Here is a 21,193-nt window from a genome sequence, read left to right as displayed (position 1 = left end):
GATTTCACGCGCTTTCGCCGCTGGTTTCACGATGCTCCGGCACCGAAGGAGTTAAATGACCCCGGCTGTGAGCGTCTCGTACATAAGTTTTATTTTTACACGTGACTCACTCGAGGCTCAGACAGCGATGGGAAGAAGAAGAAGAAACAGTTTGCCGTCTAGCCGTGCAAATGAAACCAGTGCGGCCCCAGTGCGCGGTCCCAGTGCGGTCCGGGGCGAGGATTCCCGGGGACTTCCCGCTCCGTGCGCTTCAGGGGGCGGGAGGAGGAGAGAGGAAGCGGCGCTGTCAGGGCGTGCTCAGTGGCTGCACGCTCGGTGCGCCGCAGGGCGCTCTGCGAAGGGAAGGCGAGCGGAATAAAAGGGGAAGAGAGAAACCCCGCGTCTACAACCCTTGTCACATAACAAAGAGGCAAAGAGGCAAACACACACACACACACACACACACACACACACACACACACACACACACACACACACACACCAAAAAAATAAGGTCTAATGTTTTCCAAGGTCACGCATTCCTGTGCTTATGGAACAGCCAGAGGTTTAGTGCAGGTTATGATGCAGCTTCCCAAGATGTATGTGCAGAGACAAAACTCAGCTTATAACCTGCCAGAGATCCTGCAACACATTTATAAAGGGTTTTATTTATTTATTTATTTTAAATCAAGATCTTATTTTGTTGACACACAAGATAAATGAAATTAATCGGTGTGGAAAAGTAGCCCCCCTTCTTGTCTAATTTAAAACATACACGTGTGTTGGTGTCACCTTTCAATAAAGCTTTGTAGTGCTTTTTACCTTTGTGTTTCATTGTAGGACGCTGTGCAATTTTTAGATTGGTGCGGGTGTTAAAAATGGCGGCCCTTTCCACCCACAGGCAAAGAATAACTCCTAATGATTTAAGAAAATCATTCAGGAAAGAGCAGTACGAGATAAAATGTTTGCAGCTAGCGTAGTTTAATGAATAACTGGCTTGGTCATTTCAGTTCTTTGAAATAAACCACATTTACGTTTTTTTTTGCTTTTCCTCTTCGTCCCATTGAAATAATTTGGTAGATGTCTGTCTGGGAGAAATACTGTAAATAACAGCACCTGTTCCAAACTACCTTTCAGGCCCGATCACTGAAACATTGTCATCACTGTTGCATCCTCAGTATGACATCTTCACCCACATACTGTAGGGAGCTGAGTGGCTGAGTCCCCGCTGGCGCTGAGCGCTCCAAGCATGAGCGCCTGGTGTCCTGCCATTTAAGTGCGCACGCGGTGGGGGGGGGGGCATTGCTGGTAGTTGAGTGCGCTAGAAAGTAATTTTTTTGTTTGTTTACATAAGCGCAGAGCGCGGGTGAGCGTGTGTGCACCTCGTGAGCAGGGACTTATATAGAAATATGTATGTAAGTAACCGCGGCAAGCGCCGCCCGCTCAGCGCGCTGTGCCTTGTTGTTGCGCTGTTGGGTCCTAAAGACATCAAACATATCTGAAACTCCGAAACGTACATTAAACAGGTAAAGCAGGTGAGACGTGGCTGAAAGTCCTCACTTTCATTCAGAACTGACTTATGTTGGTATGTGCGGTTTGGATTGTAACGCGGCTCCTAATAAAACAGTTTAAACAACACGCCGCTTCTACAGCTCGTAGACAACAGAGACCCAAAGATATTGCTGCAGCTCTGCCAGTAATTACAGTTGCTGAATATATCTGCCAGCAGCAAACATCTTCCACGCTTCAAAATGAATGAAAGGGGCTCTTCAATGTCGTGGGTCAAAAACAATATATTAAACAACTTATCAGTGCAGTTGGCTTCCGTAAAAAGATTCAGTAACCCATAAACTAACGGACTTACTGATTTGTATACTGTGCAGAATGTATCACTTCTTGTCAGGAACATTGAATTAAATCACATCAGCTACTTTTCTTTGTCCGTTTGACTAATAAGTGGACCAAAACTATTTACCAAAACACGTCAGACTGTTAAAGACTGTTAAAGAAGCGAAACATGTTAAAGAAAAAATAGGTTTGAAGCAGGGGGTCTCCGGAGCTTAACCCCGTTTATTTCAGCTACGGGGACCCCCTGATTCCAGAGACACTCACCTCCGTAGGGGGTGCCGGTAGCAGGTCTGCAGATTTAAAGGTCCTGGCCACGTGGGCCAATAGGAAGCTGCAAGGGATGATGTCGTGGCTTCCTATTGGGCAGCGTGACGCGGGAGCTTTAAAGTAGCCATTTTGATAGCCCCAAACAGCTGCTACCGACCGGCATCCCATACAGAGGTAAGTATCTCGGAAAGCAGGGGGTCTCCAGAGCTCAATTCAACGCCAGAAACCCCCTGCTTCAAACGCACAAATAAATAAATAAAATATTTAAAAAAAGGAAAGCAGAATTGCTGCTATAAAACCTCCAAAGCATTTCTTTCCCATAACATTTTTTAAAAGTTTCAAAAATGATTACACTTATGTCCTAGGTAGGATTTCCCCTTCATTATGCTTCTTATGGTGAGTAAGAGAGAGAGAGATAGGTACCTCAGGGTACACTCCATGGGAGTTATTCATTTAACTCCAATAGTGCTGGTCGGGTCACTGTCACACGGAAAGGCTCATGTCCGTGCCATAGTGCCCCGATCGGCACTATCACCATTTCATGAATAACCCTCTACGTCCGTGTTTCCCAAGCCTCTCGTGGGGGCAACCCAGCCAGGCATAATTTTCGGAATAATCAATGAATTTCTGGGCGCTTTTCTTTATGTGACTGTGTGATTGGCTGGTTAATTATCCCTAAAACATGTGGCTGGTGTGTCCCGTTCCTGTACTAATCCTTAAGTATCGGAGACCTGCCTCTGATTTGACGAGTGGCTTTGGATGAGCAAACATTTTCCAGCTTCTTTGTCCTTTCCCATCCAGCAGTGCTCATAAGTGTCCCTTCTACTGTGCCAAATGATACGAGTACGTCCCCAGCCGTGTAAAAATAAGGTATATCCAGCCCTCTGTATGTCAGGGTACTTTACCTGTAGCAGTAGCGGAATTCACATTAGGCCCGTTAGACCAGGCCTAGGGTGGCAAAATTTGGGGGTGGCAAAAATGTCCGCCCCCATATACTTTTGCCAAGTTCTCAGTCACCTAATGGGGTCATTTTATCTGTTGCTGCCGGCTCTTTACCTGCCGCCCTCCTCCTTCCGAACCGCAGTGCCAAATTACGTCATGACGTCGCGTTACCATGGCAATGTGACGCTGGGTGACGTCACGTTGGTGACACCCACTGCGTCATTTGATGCTGCTGTTCAGAAGGAGGAGGGGTGCGGCAGGTAAGGACAGATAAAAGGACACCATTAGGTCTGATAAGACCGAGAACGTGGCAAAAGTATATGGGGATAGACATTTTTGTTGCGGCGGCGTAACAGCTGAGTGCTTGGGGGTGCGGCGGATTTCCTGTATGTCATCGAGATGGTCACCTCCGGACTTTGCGTGCACAGCCGACGCGTAGCTCACGCTTCACATTCCGTTGGGGTGGTGTTCAGGTGTAGGGATGCGCAAAAGTTTCGCGTGAAGTCACGAATCATCATCAACGTCATTTATTCTTTTAAGTAATAAGGGGGGCAGGTAAGGGGGCATCGCAAGGCTTTCCAGTCCGTTTGAGCACCACGCAAATTAAATACAATGATTTTGTTACACAAGAGGCAGACAGGAAAAGGCAGAATGATAACAATGCATGGTTTGCATTAAATGAACAGAGTTTATACATTCAGTTTACAAACATTTTATGGACAGTTAGGGATATGGTTATGGGAATGTGTAACATTTACAGACAGGATTAAAATGGTGTCAGAAGAGGTAGGATAGGCCCGCAATGTGTTGCGTTAGAAGAGGCCCTGCCTGAAGCAGCTTGCAGCCTATAAGTAGGGTAAGGTGAAACATAGCATACAGGGGATGAGAGAGCTGGTACGTTTCAGAATGCAATAGAACTGCTGCAACATTACCGAACAGCAGCAAACGGCGGCACCCTTAGGGAGACGCCTTTGGGGCGACCCAGGTGTTATGTCCCAGAGATTCTTTGGTAGAAATGTGGGGAGACCCACGTAGCAAAAAAATGCAGAGGGGAGGAGAATTTGCACAATTTGCCCCTTTTGAGTCGCGTATGAATCCGCGGCCGAGTCACACTTAAGGGTCACATGACATCCGTCCCAGCTAAGAACTTGAGCATCCACACACACAACAGGTACACCTGCTTCTACTGACACACAACAACAACAACACACTGCATTTTCTGCAATCACTGAGTCCCTACAGCAGGGCGGGGCAACTCCAGTCCTCAAGGGCCACCAAAAGGGGTGGTTTTAAGGATATCTCTGCATCGAATGAGCCACCTGTGCTGAAGCAGGGATATCCTGAAAAGCTGACCAGTTAGTGGCCCTTGAGGACTGGAGTCACCCACCCCTGCCCTGCAGGGTCTGCTCACTTTGCCAATCATATAAGGATGGCTTAACGAGGCAAATGTAAAGCATTATGACCTGAAGGGAAATACAGTATACATGTGCAGTATAAGGCTGAGTCCCCTTATAGACAAGTCATAGATCTATCAGGAGACACACAGCACAGTTTAGTCAATTGTTTCGCTCTCCAACATTACAACTACACGGTCACCCACCGGTATCTTGGTGTTCACAGCCCTGTGCTTTGTTTATTTGTTTTTTTTAGTTGACGCGCTCTGTATCCACAGAAATAGCCTGCGCGGAATGCGGAGATAATAAGAGATTTCTGGGTCCAATTTATTTAATTTGCTGGCACGGAGATCAGACATGATACAGGAATGCAGGATCCGTGCTAGAAGTTACATTCTCCCTTTTATCATTTTCAGGTGCTTATTTCTTATTGCACTGAGAACGATCCCAGAGGGAACTCAGCTCCAGTGCAAAATACGGTAGATGACATTAACGAGCCTGGAAAAAGGCAGTCGGGAAAGATTCTGCGTGCACAGCAGATGTGGGCCTCGCTCTTCCCCGTTCAGTTGGCACGGTGATTTTCATGCCCGGGTTTGCGTCATCAAGGTGTGAACCGTTCACACGAGGTCGCGAACCCTGCGTAGTGTGTCCTTCTGGCGTCGTGAAAAAAGCCGCGGCTGAGTCAGCGGTTGCAAGCGGTTTGATTTCGATTGTAAGCTCTTCGGGGCAGGGGCTCCTTTTCCTATGGTTTTATGTCTGAAGCACTTATTCCCATCGCGTTATCGTATTATGTCACGTGTATTACAAAGCGCTGTGTACATGGATGGCGCTATATAAATAAAGATATACATACATGCAAGCGTTTAGTGTAATACGCTAATTGCAAAATTCTCTACAATCCCTAATTGCGTGATTCTCTGCAATCGCGACATTCATTCACACACACTCCATGTTACCCTCGCTGTCTGGCCTACTCAGTTGGCGACATTATTCGCCCTTTGAGGCCAAAAATTTGGCAAGGAACTGAATTTGGGAGGGGAGAAAAACAGCTTCACGTTTCACGAATGTATTTCAGAGCGTTTGGCGTGTCTCTAATCAGGTGTAAGCAGGTTTTGTTTTCATTTTTGCTCGCTGGATTTAAAAGGCACAAGCGGGGAGCCCCCCGTCTGCAATCAAGTCAGTAATTGTCAGGGAAGCGTGTGTCATGGAATTTGTAAAGGGATAAAAAAGTGAGCCAGACACCGGGTCTGAAAGATGGTGATTGGGAACAAAAACACTCAAAGGGAAGGGTTCATTCCTACTGAGGACCAAGTTGAACTGCAGTGGGAGGGGTGAGGGTTGAAAACCTGATGTCTAAAATATATCAAACAACGTACTGTAAGTATCGTAAAAGTAGTAAAAAAAGGAGACTATTCTAATTGACATTAATATATGATGATGATGATGATGAGATGACTCATTTTCTAGCAGTGTGTAATTTCCCATTATATACAGTATTATGTATTATATAGAGTACGCATGATCACAAATTGCTGCGTACGCCTGCCTCTATATCAAGACAAAATAAAGATTAGTAGGAAAACACGATAAAATGCTATACATCGGAAGGACTTGCCGCACAACCAAAGTCTTTAGTACATCGTGGCTTCAAATCACTAGAATAGTTTCACCCGTTCCAATAACATGGAGTGTTTGGGCCTCTGTGGACGTTTGGGGGCGTTTTGTATTTTGCTTCCATTCAAAAGATAAAAGTATTCTTGGATTCATTGGATCTTAAGGCCGCGGGCACGGTCAGCGCTTAGCCGCTAACCCGCGCTGACCCGCACTCACACTTGTCAGTGAGCCCCTGCAGGCGCAATGATAGCGGCTTTAGCAGGGGCTCGCGCACGCTTCCGCAGGCGCGCGGAGGCGGAGGAGACAGTAGGATTTGCGCGCTGAGGGGAGCGGAGGGCCGGTCACGTGAGTGGTTCGCCCAATGAGGGCGAACCAGCTCCGTGACATCAGTGGCCCGCCCATAGACACGCCCCCGGACGGCGCGCGTAGTAAGGCCAGGAAAGCACCCGCTTTCCCTCAGCCTCCGCGCGCCTCCGCACGCCTCCGCACGGCTGCAGTCTCTATGGACTCAGCCTAAGACACAATGGCTGTAAAATAAATGTTATTGGATTTTTTTATTCAGAATTGTTGTATTTACACATGCATAACATTAAACCTAAAACAAATATAAGAAAGGGGGAAGGGAGCGGCAAGGAAGGTGAAGGTAGTTTATTCCGGCCATATCCTCACTTTATTTTGTATTGACATTGCAGCAAGAATACAGGTTACCATGTTTGCATGGCCCCAAAGCTTAACGCAAACATTATTATTTATATTAAATTGCAAGCCATTTTACAGGCCATTATCACCCGCTTACGTCTAAGGCAGGAGTGGCCAACTCCAGTCCACAAGGGCCACCAACAGGTCAGGTTTTTCAGGATATCCCTGCATCAGCACAGGTGGCTCAATCTTGGACTGAGCCACTTGTGTTGAAGCAGGGGTATCTTGAAAAACCTGACCTGTTGGTGGCCCTTGAGGACTGGAGTTGGCCACCCCTGGTCTAAAGTAACCCCCGACAGCGGCTATGTTAACCCTTCCAAAGCTATGCTCTGTGCAACCCTGTGGTTGAAAAGGGTTGCTTACCTGCGCTATCTCTTTCCCCCGCCAAATAGATGCATATTGCAAACAAATACCCTGCATTCCCGGCTTCACTAGACAGAACCTGCTTTTGTCATATGGTAATGTGCTGCTTCGAATACCCGCATGTCCTGTGTCCATCTGACACATTTTCCTTGCAATGGAACTACTACTACACCTGGAGAATATAGAGCAAATATAATACTGTGCATGTATAATAATAACTTAATTTCATATAGAGCTTTTCTTCCAATGGGACTCAAAGTACAGTACTTCCCAAATACTATATAGTGCAGCATTGTTACAGACACAGCCCCTGCGCAGATGAGTTTATTATCTGTCTTTGGTGCCTGAGGCACAGGGAGATAAAGTGACTTGCCCAAGGTCACAAGGAATTGAACCAGGATCCCCTGCATCAAACTCAGTGTCAGAGTCAGTGTCTTTACTCCCTGAGCCGCTACTTCGGGATTATGATTTGTTTAGGAAACACCATAGCATTGGCTGTCTCAAAGTAACGTAATAAAGTCTTTGTGGGTATGTCAGGATACCTACACCTATTACACAACGCTATTATCTATATGGGAGAAGGAGCGGCTCAGTGAGTAACGACACTGACTATGAACCTGGTTCAATTCCCGGTGTCGACTCCCTGTGATCTTGGGCAAGTCACCCTATCTCCCTGTGCTGCAGGCACCAAAAAACATAGATTGTAAGCTCCACGGGGCAGGGACCTGTGCCTGCAAAATCTTTCTATAAATCTTTCTATAAATCGCTATGTAAAACTAGCAGCACTATACAAGAACAAAAAATGTAAGACAGTAAACAAATTGTTGTGTAATTATTATGCAATCATCACTTCGAAGAAAATATACCTACTGCAAAGATATTATTTTTTGGGGCACTAATATATCCCCAGAATACTATGATGGCGCAAGGATATTATGAAAGATAACAGAGCAAATGAAACTCTGAGGCAATAATTATTCCAAGGATAAATATACAGGGTGTCCCAAAATAATTCCTACAAAAGTCAATATTTTAGCTGATATTTTGGATGAGTCATTTTTGGGACACGCTGTGCGACACTTTTAGGCTTTGGTCCCGCTGCGGCCGCGGCCCACCAGCTGCTTGCCTCTGTTCTTGAGGTCCCCGCTGGCTCCTTCCGGCGTGGCTGACTGCGTGCTGTGACGCGTCAGCCAGCCGGAGCTACAAAGAGCTTGTGATTTCGGCGAGTGCCGCGTCACGTGGCATGCAAGGGAACCAATCACGGATTGGATCCCAGCAGCCAATCCGATTTCCCCCCCCTCTGCTCCGATCCCCCCGTTCCATTCACCCTCCCGTTCCGATTTCCCCCCTCTGATTCCCCCCCTGCTCCGATCCCCCCGTTCCATTCACCCCCCTGCTCCGATTTTCCCCCTCTTCTCCGATCCCCTCCGATTCACCCCCCGTGTGTATTTGTGTGTGTGTGAGTGCCTGAGAGGGTGCCTGTGTGTGTGAGGGTGCCTGTGTGTGTGAGGGTGCCTGTGTGTGTGAGGGTGCCTGTGTGTGTGAGGGTGCCTGTGTGTGTGAGGGTGCCTGTGTGTGTGTGAGGGTGCCTGTGTGTGTGAGGGTGCCTGTGTGTGTGTGAGTGCCTGTGTGTGTGAGGGTGCCTGTGTGTGTGAGGGTGCCTGTGTGTGTGTGAGGGTGCCTGTGTGTGTGTGAGGGTGCCTGTGTGTGTGTGAGTGCCTGTGTGTGTGAGTGCCAGTGTGTGTGTGAGGGTGCCTGTGTGAGTGTGAGGGTGCCTGTGTGTGTGTGAGGGTGCCTGTGTGTGTGTGAGTGCCTGTGTGTGTGAGTGCCTGTGTGTGTGTGAGTGCCTGTGAGTGTGAGGGTGCCTGTGAGGGTGCCTGTGTGTGTGTGAGTGCCTGTGTGTGTGAGGGTGCCTGTGTGTGTGTGAGTGCCTGTGTGTGTGTGAGTGCCTGTGTGTGTGTGAGTGCCTGTGAGTGTGTGAGGGTGCCTGTGTGTGTGTGAGGGTGCCTGTGTGTGTGTGTGAGTGCCTGTGTGTGTGTGAGTGCCTGTGTGTGTGTGAGTGCCTGTGAGTGTGAGGGTGCCTGTGAGTGTGTGAGGGTGCCTGTGTGTGTGTGAGGGTGCCTGTGAGTGTGTGAGGGTGCCTGTGAGTGTGTGAGGGTGCCTGTGAGTGTGTGAGGGTGCCATGGGGCGGTCCCGCCCCCTCACGTCATTGCCACGCCCTCCAACCCATTTTGGCCACACCCTCCTGCGCCGGATAAAAATTCACTGCAGACCGCAGATCGTGGTGCAGTGAATTTCACGCGCCGCCGGCAAGCAAGGCGGCCGTGCGGGCGCGTGCAGCGGGGCCTTAGCCTTACTGTATTATGAAAGCGTTCAGAAGACTATAACAGAGATGTCATCCTAATGAGATGCAGTCCACACTGTGAAGCGCTGAGTACATTTTTGGCGCTATATAAATAAAGACATACTATCTCATGATGGAGAAGATTTTAGTCCCATTCATTTGAATGGGGCTGAACTGTTCTCAAGCCGGGGAAGACGGCTTCAAATTTAGAGATGTGTGAAACTGTCAAACCCTGTTTCCCCGGAATTTCCAGCGCTTTCCATTCAAAATCGGTTCCGCGGTGTAAAATGCGTCGACGGATTGTTCCGGTTTCAATCCGTGCGGATGAATCCAAAACGCCACTGGATACAATCCGCACGGATTTTAAAAAATCCGCCAACGGATCGGTGGAAATTCGTGATTTGGATTGACAGTGATAAAAAAAAAATCCGTAAAGACGAATCGCCCTTTTTGAAACTGATTCGAGGAAATCCCGCGGACCAAAGGAACCGTCCGATCCAAGGTGGATGCAAATCCGCCCCCAAAAATATGCTCTGTTATCTTTCATAATATCCTTGCACCGTCATAGTATTCTGGGGATACAGTATATTAGTGCCCAAAAAAGTAATATCTTTGCAGTAGGTATATTTTCTTAGAAATACTGTACACAGTAAAAATGACAGGTACAGTTAATCTACTTTACAGTATATTAAACATGGGGCGGGCGATCAGTGTAAACGGTTATTTAGTGCAATATTACATAGTTACTTAGTAGATAAGGTTGAAAAAAGGCATACGTCCATCAAGTTCAACCTAAGCTAAATTAAGACAACAGATACTCAAGCCTACATCCGTATTTACAGTATATTAATCCAAAGGAAGGCAAACAAAAAAACCCAGTGACATCTCATCCAATGATATCTCATAAGGGGAAAAATAAATTCATTCCTGACTCCAAAAATTGGCAATCAGATTACTCCCTGGATCAACATCCTTCCCATGTATACTTATTTGGTATATCCCTGTATAGCTTTCCTTTCTAAAAAGATGTCCAACCTTTTTTTTGAACAAATCTATTGCATCTGCCATCACAGTCTCCATGGGTAATGAATTCCACATTTTAACTGCCCTTACTGTAAAGAACCCTTTCCTTTGTTGCTGGTGAAATCTCCTTTCCTCCAACCTTAAGGAATGCCCCCGAGTCCTTTGTCCTGCCCGTGGGATGAATAGTTCTTTTGAAAACACCTTTTATTGTCCCCGAATATATTTGTATATAGTTATCATATCCCCCCTTAGACGCCTCTTTTCTAATGTAAACAAATGTAACTTCGCTAGCCTCTCCTCATAAATCACATTATCCATAATATTGGCCCAGTGAAATCTCACTTTATATTGTGCTTGTGTGCTGTGTAATTTGTACAATGGACGGCGCTCGACGTACACACGTGAATGTTATGTGGAAAGAAAAAAAATATCCGTGCGGCGAATAAGAAGAGAAAGTGTGTAAAATTGTCCGCCAAGCTCAGCTTGGACTAGACCCTAAAAAGTCTGCTACTGTATGTATCAACCCAAAAATGTATTTAGCATAACACAGATGTTTCCTTATATAGATTAGGCAATTATTTTCCCGGTACGGCTATTTTAAATAATATTACGCTAATCAAGGGGCGCTCAACTCCAATCCTCAAGACACCCCAACCGGTCAGGTTTTCAGGATATCCCAGCTTCAGCTCAGGTGGCTCAATCAACAGCTCAGTCAAAGAGCCTGCTTCAGAACCTGTGCTGAAGCAGGGATATCCTGAAAACTTGACCTGTTGGGGGGTCTTGAATTCTGGAGTTGGGAACCCTGCTGTAGGGGGTAAGACCCACATCCACAAAAGGGTGCTTGGGGAGTTGAGAACCCCTGCCCTAAAGCGAAAGCACTCTGCCCTGTAACACTTTTTGTATTGATGATTATTGTGGCAGCTTTTTTAAAAGAAACGTGTAAAAACATTCTGTCACATTTGGAATTTTGGACGCTTGAGACAAGCAGTTTTTTTTTCCTCAGCAATGTAAAATGACTCAGAAATCGCAAACTTTACTCACAATTTTTCTTATTTTCATAGGGCTGCAAATAGGGTTCACGAGGCGTAATTGTGGGGACCTTTCCCCATTTTTCAGTCTCCCAAAAAATGTACTAATATGAAAGTTGGCAAAAAGTGAGAAATAACAACAAAAAACCGCTGGCAGTGAGGGAGTTAATTTTGTAAAAAAAAAAAAAAAATAGGTGTGAAATTCCCTTGAGTTGAATGCAATAAATCCTTGTGGTTGTGAGCTGCAACTTCGATACAAAATAGCAAATACATCTGTCTGTGCTTGAGCTGCCAGTTTGATACAATGTAACAATCATTAACACATCAAAGTGCTGTGATTCCTTTGGACCGGGGGTGGGCAACTTCCGTCCTCAAGGGCCACCAACAGGTCAGGTTTTCAGGATATCCCTGCTTCAGCACAAGGTGACGCAGTCTTCGATTTTAAATGACATTGACACCTGCTTACGTTTAAGGCAGGGGTGGGCAACTTCAGTCCTCAAGGGACACCAACAGGTCAGGGTTTCAGGATATCCCTTATCAGCCACCTGTGCTGAAGCGGGGACATCCTGAAAGCCTGACCTGTTGGGAGCTCTTGAGGACAGGAGTTGGCCACTCCTGCTTTGGACCTTACATTGCCACGGGGCAGAAACTTTTTTTACTGACACCAGTATCGCCCATGTTTGCCCCTTAAATTATTATTTTAATGTATAATATCAATTTTTTATATTGTTTATAACATTACTGAAAATCCATAAAAATTGTTATGGAAAAAAAAAATATTATTTATACTCCCACCATTAAAATGAATATGATCACTTTATAAGGATACTGGGTCACTGTCCTTATTGACGACTTAACATAAAGCTGTTCTTTAACCTTTAACAGCCTGGCAGGTTCATTTATTTATATAGCACTGTACACAGTAAAAATGACAGGCACAGTTAATCTTGTAGTGAACAGTTTGTAATCTAATGTTTTGTTTCTGAGTAAAAGTTTGTTAAAAAGGCAAGGCCCTCTTTGGACTAAAGTGAAGGTGAAGGTAGTGAGGTGTTTAATGGTGTAAAGGCGCAAGAGGTGAAGTCTTGTGTTTTTTCTGTAGTATTAGATATGTGACAGTTTTTTTTAAATTCCATTAACTGAGCATCCTTTGATTTCTATAGCAGGTTTTAGCCCACCTGCCTGGCAGTGCAAGATCTTTGCAACACTTTCTTGTTTGTGATAATTTGTTGCCAATATTCCCAGCAGTTTGAGCTTCGAACTTTAATAGATAATGTTACCGTAGTAATATAAGAATACATTGTAGCTGCTGAGTTACACTGACTGAAGGCTTGATTGAAACCGAAAGGTTGCAATGTCACCATCTTAGGCAAGAATGTAGAATTATACATTATCACATGCGTTAAATAAATAAAGAACAAAAAAAAAATAGAGGGGAAACCTGTATTGCAGCTTTAACATGAGCGATTTGTACTTAAGAATATATATATAAAATGTACATCTTTAATGTTTTCACAGTTAATGTTTAATCCCCACTTTCTCTCAGTCTTGTTTTGTGCAAAGTAGTTCTGATGCCAGTGTGAGACAAACAGATAAAAGTAGAGGACAATAAATAGCAGATACGATTATAATTAGGCCGGGTGCAAATAATAATAAAAAATGACACTTCTTTTACAAGACCGGCAATTATTGCCACGAAGTCCAATATACCGATAAAGTGCTTGTTTATTTTTGGCTGCCAAGTGGCACTGCTATTTTAACCCTTTTAACCCTATTTTAACCATGACTCCTCCGGCATTTGCGGTCACGTGACTGCGTCTCCGAAATGGTCACATGATCGCTCCGTCACTGATGACAGACAAAAAGGGGAGGGGTCAGCCCCCTCCGAGTCGCCATCAGTGACAGATTGCGTCCTGTACTCTTAAGAAAAGGAACATTTTTGGGCGGGACATGTAGCTACTAAGTCATGGGGGCACCAAAAAAGAAGAATTATATTGTAGCTATGTCCCAGGGCGCTCAAAGGGTTAAAAAGTCCCAAGTCGCAGAGAGTTGACAGAAGGATTTAAACCGGTTCTCGCACCAAACCCTGTGTGGTCTTTGTACCAGGGGTGCTCAACTCCAGATCCCCCAACAGGTCAGGTTTTCAGGATATCCCAATTTCAGCATAGGTGGCTCAATCAGAGGCTCGGTCGAAGGCTGAGCCTCTGAATAAGCCACCTGTGCTGAAGCAGGGACAGATTGAGCCACCTGTGCTGAAGCAGGGATGTATTGCGCCACCTGTGCTGAAGCAGAGACTGATTAAGCATGTGTACTGAAGCAGGGATGTATTGAGCCACCTGTGCTGAAGCAGAGACTGAGCACATGTGCTGAAGCAGGGACTGATTAAGCCACCTGTCATGAAACAGGGCTATCCTGAAAACCTGACCTGTTGGGAGGGGGGGGGGGGCAGGCTTGAAAACTGGAATTGAGCACCCCTGCTTTGTACAAAGACTATATTTGAAATAGTTTTGTGTGAACATTTCTGTGCTAAAAAGTAATACAAACCTTCCCAAAACGGGCGCCCGGGGCATAAAAACGTCACACATGAGATGCACTGGTTGGTTGAAGCAGATTTTGATACATTCGACTCATGTTCAATATCTGACAGATCCCATTTAAATGGAAACCGAACCATGTGTTATTTTATGTATAACCAGTGTGAAAAAATATAAATGATTAGTTTAATATTATGTGTAATAGCCATACTGTGGGAATAATACACTGTGGGGCTTATGCAGAGAGGTACGTACCGGAAAGGCTTAAATTCGCCACAGGATTGGCATTTAATGTTGTGCTATGCAGGGTACTCCGGTAGCGCGGTGTGCATGAAATTGTTAATTAGGCGAGTTTCACTTGGCGTGAAACTCGCCATTCTGAGGCGCGCGGTATTTGGCCACAATACAGCCAACTTTTGTTGGCGGGCAAAATTTCACCCGAATGCGCCATTTAGTAGCTCCGATTGGCGCGTACATGCGCATCGGAGCTACTGGAATCGTGCATGTTTTTGCATTGGCGAAATCACGCTTCTCGCCACACGTCTGGCGAATTTGAATTGGCCCGCCAAGTTCTCGCCACTAACTGTTTAAATGCGGAAATTTTTGCCACAAACCTGGCGAAATTGAACTTAACTTACCTCTCTGCATAAGCCCCTGTGTTTGTTACCCGCTGTAATTAAATAGACACATTGTTGGGTTGATACCTTCATGTGAACTGTGTGACGCACCTTTACCTTAAACACAAACACACAGGGCGACTGGCAAGAAGAAGGTTGGTTGATAAAGGAGACCATGGGACTGGAACGAAAGATGGATACATACGTTAACCTTCTTTTCGCAAGTAACCCTGGTGTGCAACTGTTATTTGTGGTATATTGTCCTTTTGCCGTGTGATCAGCAGTGGTAGAGTTTCCCGCAGCCGACATTGTGTTATTTAGCATTTCTTTGATTATTCTGCGTGAGCGGACAGGTGTGTCTTTTCACTTCTGCACCTTCATCAGACCCACCTTTACAGATGGGCCAAACTATCAGAATCCGTTGACGGATTGTTCCAGTTTCAATCCAGAACCCGGCATTGGATACAACCCGCCGGTGGATTTTAAGCATCCAATCCTCGGATTCCGCGAAGCGCGTGCGGATTACGGAATCTGGTCAATTGGATTCTTAAAATCCACCGGCGGATGGCGGGAACCGCGGATTGGATTGTCGGTGATCAAAAAAAAAAATCTGGAAAAGACGAGTCGCCCTTCTTGAGACTAATTGGCGGAAATCCGCGAACCGAATGAACCGGCCGTTGTTCCGAGGCGGATCCAAACACGCGACCAAAAATTCTCCCATCCCTCCCCACATTACACGTGTGAAAAAAACTCCCACAGGACCCCGTAGGTATAAGGCGGGAATTTTATTAACTTAATAATTTTGCTAGAACATTCCAAAACCTCCACAGTAAAAATGAACCTCTCGGCAGGAGACCCATGAGGCAAAAAATGCCATTGGCTCTGCCCGCCCAGGCCAGGAACCTGAACGTACCACCACACCCAAACCAGCCAGTTCCAAATGAACCCTTTCCAAACCCCGGCGCTGCGCCAGTGCCCTCTTTGTTTTAATGTTTACAACGTTTAGATTTAACAGTTGGTCAAAGTAAGAAAATGAGCAGCGGGAGCGGGGGTCACTTCCCTGACCGCTCACAGGTGCGTAACTGCACAATAGCGGCGCACCTTCATTTAACCCTTTGCCGGGCCCAGGACGTGCTCACGTGATGGGAACTGGCACGCTGGTGGTCCCGTGACGTGGTGCCTATGTCATGCTCAGAGGATTCCCAAGGCGCACAGGACGCGATCTGCCCGGGAGTGAAATGGAGGACTCGTCCTCTTCCAAAAGTGACCGTGGCACTCAAACGGTTAAACCTTCAATTCCCACCCCAAAGTTTAGACATAACTCTGTGCCCCCATTGCACCGCGCTGCGGAATGTGTTGGCGCTTGACAAATAAACGATAATAATAACACACGGCCCACTTGCTTCCCTGCCCCCACCGATCACCTCGTCTATCCCTTCTGCCCGGCAACTCCTTGCTGACCTCAAATCTGCCGGTCAGCTTAGCTGCACTTTCCCGTCATAATACCCCGACAACGAACCAACCAAACACCGGCTCTTACCTATCCCAAAATGTTACACAGAGGGCGTCCACAGCCGCATGTCACCACCGCGGCTTTCATTCTGCGCTAACACTATTAAGTCTTCTCAGGGTTTACACAAGATGGCGGATCATTTTGAGACACTTTCTCTTTTTTTGGGGCTACATGTGTGTATTATTTTTTTAGTACATCTGCGCCAACACAAATTAAACAAATCCTGTGTGACGCTGCTGGCACAGATGAGAAACGTGAGCTAGTTACATAGGCGCACGCGCAAAATTAGAATGGAGTTTCTCATGCTTAGTATATAAGCCCCTACATTCGTACTAGTAGACTATTTCCTTTTCCCATCCAGGTCCGCCAACAGGGCGGGGGGTGGGTGAGCAGGGACATCTGTCCCGGGCCCGGCGCTCCCATATTGTAAGTCTGGTCCAACTTATTACTTTGTCAGTCGTGCCTGGGTGGGCCTCCCTTCCCCTCCGGACGGAACCTTTCCCCCACTCCAGAGGTAGGGCCTAGAGGGTGAGCGGTGAGCGAGAGTGTACGAGAGGGTGGAGTGAGTAGGGGACAGAAGAGTAAAAGAACGGGGGAAGAGAGAAAACGGGGAGAGTGAGAGAAGGGGGAGAAAAAGAAGTGGGGGGAGTGTGAGAGGGAGAAAGTGGAGCGAGAGACAGGAGAGTGAGAAAGGGGAGAGAAAGAAAGGGGGATAGTGAGAGGGGGAGAGAGATGGGAGTGAGACTGAGAGGGAGGGGGGATTTGCGTAGCCACGAACCGGGGCATGCGGAAACCTTCCCCGCCCTACAACCGAGTCTCCAATAGAAACTCTGGTACTGGGCCCCCGGAAAAGCTATCAGCTGCCCTGCTCCCATCTGCCATTGTATGATAAAGACTCATGTGGCCTCTTCCAGTAATAGTCACCAGAGGAAGGTCTTTTTTACCATTCGTGTTTTCTGTATTGTTATGTGGAACAGGTGAGACGACAATATTGGAGGCGAGTGGGAGTCAGCAGGTGTATCTATTGGGGGGAGGAGGCATGTTTCAAACATCATTTCTCGAGTCTCTCCTCCATGAGAGAAGAGTTGGGAAAGTGAAGTCAAAGGGCAAATTGTTCATTAAACTGCATCCAATAATATTAACAACAGAGCAGCAAACCCATCACTTTACTTCCTACCGACAATAGAAATGGCGAAGGTGGAATGGAAGTGTGGTCACACTCTAGTCTATAGCTTTAAAGTGTTCACTTTCAAGAGTGGGGTCCTTGAACACGAACTTGTTGCTGCAATAGATGAATAACAGGGGAATAACTAAGGTGTGTAGATCAGGACCCCGAGCTCTCGTTGGGGACTGACATGATGAGGAATACAAATTCAGAATAATGCTATTATATGGCACTTCATGAATACATGACAGACAGTGTGCTACAGACCCGGCTGCAGCAGACGTGCTTTCATTCACCAGTAGCCTGAGCTAGGCGAGGGCTCTCCCCTGTGACGGAAAAGTTAATTTTTTTTCCCCTTTATTCTAACAGCAGATGTAGCTCAGACCGGCAGAAACATGAGTAACTCCTTTTTTTGTGCTGACCATTGGGGTTTTCTTCCCCCCTCAGGCTCACGCTGTGGAAACAGACCCGCTATCTTTACTTATTATTTATTTATAAAATGTTTTACCAGGAAGTAATACATTGAGAGTTACCTCTCGTTTTCAAGTACGTCCTGGGCACAGAGTTAAGACAAATAATACATGGTTACAAATACAGTGAGCAGGGTATACATTATATACAAGACATTGCATGCACAGTTAAAGATAATTTGTATTATGGGCGTATGAAACAGTTACAGACCAGATTAAAATGTGTGACAGCCTTAGATTTGAAAGAACGTAGACTGGTGGTGGATGTGAGAATCTCTGGTAGGTTGTTCCAGTTTTGGGGTGCACGGTAAGAGAAGGAGGAGCGGCCGGATACTTTGTTGAGCCTTGGGACCATTAACAGTCTTTTGGAGTCTGATCTTTAGGAGGATCAGTGCAAGGCGCGCACCCTTACATTTGTATTAGGGGCGACGCGTGGAAACAATGCCCCACTCATTCAGTAATCCTTAACGCTCTCGTCATATATTTACAAAATACTGATAGTAAATCCCGCAAACAGGTTCTGCGACAGGAAATATTCTGCGGCAGGCATGGGTCGTGGGGGTCCCCTACATATCAGTCGGCTTCGGCGTTTCATGCCTCCTGTACTGGGCGCCTCGCACTCGTTCACTCCGCACCCCTATAAGTCCAATGAGCCCAATAAGGAGGAGAAGCAAACGTAACCCCTTCAGAGCCATAAGGCCCACAAACATATTGCTCTCTATTGTGCTGCAAGCCTGTTTTTTCTTTAATAATAATAATAACAGCACGTTCTTGTATAGCGCTGCTAGTTATACGTAGCGCTTTACAGAGACATTTTGCAGGACATTTTCCCCCTGCCCCGTGGAGCTTACAATCTATTTTTTTGGTGTCTGAGGCACAGGGAGATAAAGTGACTAGCCCAATAGCTGACACCGGAAATTGAACCAGGCTCCCCTGCTTCAAACTCAGTGCCAGTCAGTGTCGTTACTCACTGAGCCGCTCATCCCCATTTTCTTCTTAAATCGGTAACGGTATGTCCCAATAAATAATAGTGTCCTCATATTAAGCATGACGGAAACGCAGAAAGTCCTATAGGGCTCATGGTGTGTTACTATATGTTTTGGGAGTTGATCTCAGGCATTTTTGTTGGCTTTTCCCAATTATCCATTGGTCCCACGTACACTTTAAAATGCAACAATTCTGACTTGCCGCTTGGTTTTTTTTTAACGCCTTTGCGTCAGCTTTTCACGTTTTAATGGGGAACCCTCACACAAGATGGAGCTTCAGAGCCATGCATCTCCAGGGGCTAAACACTGAAGGTATTAATATTTGGGTTTGAGCCCTTTTTCGTTCTTTTAAAATCTATGCCCCTCGATCTGGCTTTTGTGATAACTGTTACCCCTCGTACTGCCAGCGTGAAAGGTTAAAATCAGGGGTGGCCAACTCCAGTCCTGACCAACAGGTCAGGTTTTAAGGATATCCCTGCTTCAGCACAGGTAGTTCAATTGATGACTGAGCCACTGACTGAGCCACCTGTGCTGAAGCAGGGATATCCTTAAAGCCTGACCTGTTGGTGGCCCTTGAGGACTGGAGTTGGCCACTCCTGGTTAAATAGAACAGCGCTGCTCCCATTCCTTAGATCAGTGTTTCTCAACAGGGGTTCCTAGGACACCCCTAGAGGGTTCCCTGCAATTTTCTGGTCATTTGAAAATTGTACCAAATACAAAATAATTTACAATGCATCTGATCACAGACGCGCTATTAGAGAGGGTCAGGGTTCCTTACAATGCATCTGATCTCAGACGCGCTATTAGTGTGGGTTGGGGTTCCTAACAATGCATCTGATCACAGACGCGCTATTAGAGAGGGTCGGGGTTCCTTACAATGCATCTGATCACAGACGCGCTATTAGAGAGGGTCGGGGTTCCTTACAATGCATCAGATCACAGACGCGCTATTAGAGAGGGTCGGGGTTCCTAACAATGCATCTGATCACAGACGCGCTATTAGAGAGGGTCGGGGTTCCTTACAATGCATCTGATCACAGACGCGCTATTAGAGAGGGTCGGGGTTCCTTACAATGCATCTGATCACAGACGCGCTATTAGAGAGGGTCGGGGTTCCTTACAATGCATCAGATCACAGACGCGCTATTAGAGAGGGACGGGGTTCCTTACAATGCATCAGATCACAGACACGATATTAGAGAGGGTCGGGGTTCCTTACAATGCATCTGATCTCAGACACGCTGTTAGAGAGGGTTGGGGTTCCTTACAATGCATCTGATCACAGACACGATATTAGAGAGGGTTGGGGGTTCTGCAGAATTTCACTTAGGGTTCCTTAACTAAAAAAAACAATGCCTTAGATACAGCTATACTGCAGCACAGACGCGTAGCTAACGAAAATTGCTAAATAAATTCAAATGTTCCAACAGATTTTTCTACACATTGCATTGTTTTCTACATTAATGATGAAACCTCCTAATGATGGCAAAAGACTTACAATAACCCTTAACTCATTCACTGCCACGTCAGCAAAGGGGTTAAATCCAACAACAAAACATGTTAACAACTAAACTTAAAAAAGAAAGGAACACAAACGACATGTTTCGTCCTTGTACATACAGGATTCACGTGGGCTCATATTTAAATGGCATTTAGTTTAGTGTGTTCTTGTCCCACCATGAGTGCATTGCTAAATCTTGCCCAATGTCACCATCCTTCCTGCAGATAAAACATCCCATCCTGAACGCAGCCAGCATTGCACACACAGTCATGTTATGTACTCTGAGTCATTATCAGGGAAGGACACACAGCGTATTATTGCTAGGTACAGGCTAGCTCTGCCCTTATGATGCTGCTTCTTTGCCGTCTAGCCAGAGCTTCCGAGCAGCTTTATAAAAGTGATCAACAAGCTGAGATCCCCCATATCACACCCCACAACCACTTCCCCCCATATCACACCCCACAACCACTTCCCCCATATCACACCCCACAACCACTTCCACCCATCTCACACCCCACAAACACTTCCACCCATCTCACACCCCACAACCACTTCCCCCCATATCACACCCCACAACCACTTCCCCCATATCAGATCCCACAACCACTTCCCCCCATATCACACCCCACAACCACTTCCCCCATATCACACCCCACAACCACTTCCACCCATCTCACACCCCACAACCACTTCCACCCATCTCACACCCCACAACCACTTCCCCCCATATCACACCCCACAACCACTTCCCCCATATCACACCCCACAACCACTTCCCCCCATATCACACCCCACAACCACTTCCCCCATATCACACCCCACAACCACTTCCCCCCATATCACACCCCACAACCACTTCCCCCATATCACACCCCACAACCACTTCCCCCATATCACACCCCACAACCA

General features: G+C 46.4%; 1 protein-coding gene across 2 annotated transcripts in view; it reads right to left on the bottom strand.

Moving 5' to 3' along the window:
* The window catches only part of SUPT3H (SPT3 homolog, SAGA and STAGA complex component), a 577,858-nt gene that overhangs the window by 552,276 nt on the left and 4,389 nt on the right, over positions 1-21,193 (bottom strand). The window contains exon 1 of one of the 2 annotated variants that reach the window (XM_075598553.1): positions 111-242. The exons of the other annotated variant lie outside the window; for it this stretch is intronic. The gene's annotated coding sequence lies outside the window, so the exon portion shown is untranslated. Of the gene's footprint in view, positions 1-110; positions 243-21,193 lie in introns of those variants that run through there. 2 annotated transcript variants of the gene reach the window in all.

The sequence above is a fragment of the Ascaphus truei genome, chromosome 4, assembly GCF_040206685.1.
Source record: "Ascaphus truei isolate aAscTru1 chromosome 4, aAscTru1.hap1, whole genome shotgun sequence".
NCBI classification, from domain to species: domain Eukaryota; kingdom Metazoa; phylum Chordata; class Amphibia; order Anura; family Ascaphidae; genus Ascaphus; species Ascaphus truei.
Note: the sequence above shows the minus strand (reverse complement) of the source record. Positions and strands in the feature narration are given on the sequence as shown.